Genomic DNA, 4188 nt, shown 5'->3' with positions numbered 1-4188 from the left:
TGCTACTTTCATACAGTCCTTCCCTTTCTACAGGTTTGGATATTCTCCCCAACCTTTCTCTTTCCCCCAGTTGGAAACACCCATCCTTCAGCAGATACAGATTATTCTTGAACAGACTATCAGATGAAATAATACATGCTGAGCTTCAAGATACTTGCAGGAAATGTACCCCATGTTTGCATTTTGAAAAAGCAGCTTATTAACCCTAAACAAATATAAAATTAACATGGGAATGCTTGTAGGTAGGAAAATATTTTCTAGTGTTTTTCCCTACTCTAACCACTGTGATGTCAATGTATTTCCTATATATATATATATATATATATATATATATATATATATATATTTAAAATAGTGCTTAATAAGCAATTACTTTTAAAACTTCACTGACTGTCTTTCCTGACCTACAAACTTCTAGTGAAGAAAGGGTTGTGCCTTCAGATGCCAGGAATTGACCAAATCAGACAAATAGCCCTGGAATACTCTTCTGTTGCTTAATGGTAGTTGTATTTTAATATTTACTTAATATTTAAAACAAGTAATAGATTTGGATAGTTTAAGAATTTTACAAGAGTGAATGTGAGCCTAAGGTTTTCTTCTCCTCAGTCCCCCATCTGGTGGTTTCCACCTTTACACCAAGATAAATAACTTCCGTCATTAGCTTCTTGTGTAGACTTTCAGAATTTTAAAAAATGCTTCTATAAGCGAATGTCAACACCTATTCCTTTCCCTACTTAAAAAAATGTAGCTTACTGTGCACACTTTGGTACTTTCCCCCTCACTCAGTATGTCTTACATGTCTTTACATATTAGTACTATGGAGCATCTCTGTTCTTGGAAAAAAAAAATTTTTATTATGGCTGAACAGTATCCCATTATTTGGATGTGCCATGATTTATTTAAACAGCTCTCTATTGACAAACTTTTAGATTGTTCCAATCTTCTGCTATTATAGGAACTGCTGCAGTAAATAACCGTGCACATTCATGATTTTGCCCATGTGTGAATATATCTGTAGCATAAACTCCTAGAATTGGAACTGCTGAGTCAAAGAGTACATGCATTTGTAATTTCAATAAATATTGCCAAATTGCCTTCCAGAATGATTATACCTATTTACACTCCCACCAGCAATGAATCACTGCTCCCATTTCTCTATATCTTGCCAACCCTAAGGGTTGTCAAATTTTTGGATTTTTACCAACCTGATAGTGAAATATGGTATCTTGATGTAGTTTTAATTTGCATTTTTTCTATGTGGGAGTGATTTGAGCATCGTTTCATATGTTCCTGAGTCATTTGTATTTCCTTTGCTGTGAACTATTACTCACTTTTTTAATAGGGTTTTTTAAAATTATTATTCTATGGTTTCTTTGTAGATTAGAGTTTAGTTCCTTGCAAATACAATCAACTGCAAATATCGTTTCCTACTTTGCTCTTTGTCTTTTTCCTTAAGAGTTTTTTGAGAACTGAGTAATGTGGATAATTACATTAGTACTCCTGTCATTTTGCCTGCACACACAGCCATGGATGAAGATAGACAGGTAGATAAATAGATAAATACAGAGATAGTGTGTGTATGTAGATTTTTAAAAAGGCCCCCTTTCTTTTTCTTAGAGCATAAATGCTACCATGCATGTTCGTCATGTATCAACCCTTCCTGTAGGCAGAGGAGTGCAAGCATATTATCCAAAAGAGGTTCATAGAGTTTATTGAGTTGCCATTGGCACTAGAAAAATGACTGGGACACTGGAACCTTACTCCCAAAGGTCCCAATTTGGTAACAAGGGTGGCGAAATTGTACATGCAAATAAAGAAATACAATAGAGTAAAAGACATAAATATAAACACGTAAATAAAGAATTAAAACACAGCAGGAACAATGTGTAATTAGTTATGAGCACAGGGATTTGGGAGTAGGGAGGATGGGCTCAGTGAGTGTAACTTGTGTTAATCATTAAACTGCTCTATCAATCAGACTTCAGTGCAGAAAAGAGACACTGCTCTGGGTGTTTTAAGCAGAAGGGAATTTAATACAGGGGATTATGAATTCATAAAGCCATTGGGAAGGCCTGGAACAATGGAATTAAGGGGCTGCCCTTGCTGTCTGGTTTCTGGTTGCCCCACTGCTGCTGCAATTATTGGGAAAGGGGTGTCACCCAGGCTACCTGCTGCTTTTGCTCTGGTTGGCCTCTTACCCAAGACACTGATAGCCAGTGAGGAGGAAGCGGACCCTGGCCATTGCCCGCATGCATGACTGTCAGAGCTTGCCTGTCAAGTGCAACTGTCACAGAATAATAGCCTCTCCTGTGTTTCAGATTTGTCACAAGTACATCATTTTTGGCCAAATCCAGAGTGTACCTGGAACTCCAGCTGCAAGGGAGCCTGGGAAATGTAGTTTTATTCTTTCAGAGCTTGTAATTCAGGATGTGTGGCAATGGATGCCCGTAACTAATATAGTTTCAGTCACCTTGGTATGTATGTATCAGAGTATCAAGTGTGAAGCAGATGACTAAAGATTGGGCATATTACATTGATATATTTTGTCTGGGTCTGGAAGAAGCCTGAGGGACTTCTAGAAAATAGGATTTTTAAGGAGCTCCTCTGGCAGGAGGGAGGACATAGGGCTTTAAAGCATGGGTAGGACTGGGAGAATTATCAGAGGAGTGATTGGGAGTTTTGAGGAAAGATAAATTGTTTTGCATTATTTTATAGGCATATCCAGTGATGATAGGAATAACAATAGAAATAATATGATGATTTAATAGATAATGTAGGTGAAAACCTGTGGTAAGCCATAAAGCCCCGACTATATACAATATTGGAGGTGGGTGTTATTCTCATTTATATACAAGGAAACAGGTTTTGAAAAGTTAGCAATTTGTCCAAGTTCACTTTACTGTGTATTAGAACTTGAATCTTCCTTTCTTCCCTTTTTCCCTTCTCCCTCTTTCCCCCCTATTCTCCTTCCATCCTTCTTTCCTGTAACTTACTGAGCGTTTCCTCTCTGCTAGGGTCACTGCTTACATGGTCAAGACAAAATCCTTTCCCTAAAGGAGGCAATAGCCTTCGATCTAATCTACCTGATGCTCATTTGGGATTTTCTTCGTTGTATTTTTGCCTGCCAGAATTATATCAGTAGCACCGGATTCTGTCAGGAAGCCAACCACTTTTATCCTACTTAGAAAACACACAGTTCTAACAGCAGGGCAGTAGAATCCAAACTCACCCCTTCAGAACTCAGTTGCAGTAGTGAGCATGGCTTCCTTGCTGATATATGGGTCATACGGATGCTGTACAGAATTGCCTACAAGTGTAAGGGCTATAGGATTTGACTCTTGAGAAAAAATAAAATGAAAGACTAAAAATGGCTACAAAGTATCTCCAGGATATTAGAGTGAAGCTAACCACATAAAAGACACATGACATTTGCCTGTGAATAGATAGACTGAGCATTTTGGTTCTTATGCTGGTTTTTAGCTGCCAGTGATTCTTGTGGCAACCATCCAAGTTTTCAGGACACTATCACATTTTTAAGTTTTCCTAATGAATTATAATAACATTTCTGTAGTTTACATCAAATTGTGTTGAATGGCATTTTTAGCAAATTGTGTCACTTTGTGAATTTCCAAATTTTACAAAATTTCTGTGCCAAAAAATAATCAGTGAAAATGATTTTGTGTGAAACTTTTTGAAAGCCAAGTTTAGCTGATTTTGCTAAACAGCACAAGCAAACAATTTATTCAGTCTTTCTCCAAGTCCTTTTTCTGAGCCTTGTTCTTTGCTTCCAGGCCCCCCTCCTCCCTCCCCCTTTCTAAGCTTCTTTCACTCTGTTTACTGGCCTTTGTTTCTGCTCCTAGTTTGTCTTTCTCTAACATTATCTGCCCTCTCCACACCCCTCCACCCTTAGCTATACCAAGCCTTGGGCTATGGTTTTGGGTTGAGGGTCATGGAGGTCATGGATTTTCCACTGAAAGAAAGAGAGAAAGAAGGAGAGAGAAAAAAAAAAAAAGATCACTTTTGCTTTCTCTTCTGCCCTTGGTGCTGAGAAATTCATTTGAGATCAGTATCCCGGCCAGCATGATTACTGTGGGACTGAGACAAACACAGGGCTCACCACAAGAGAGGCCATAATAATGTCGCTGAGGATAAAAGAACATATTTCGACATGCTTCGACTCATGTTTTG

This window comes from Panthera uncia, assembly GCF_023721935.1.
Source record: "Panthera uncia isolate 11264 chromosome A1 unlocalized genomic scaffold, Puncia_PCG_1.0 HiC_scaffold_17, whole genome shotgun sequence".
In the NCBI taxonomy this organism is placed as follows: domain Eukaryota; kingdom Metazoa; phylum Chordata; class Mammalia; order Carnivora; family Felidae; genus Panthera; species Panthera uncia.
This window is presented reverse-complemented; position numbering follows the sequence as displayed.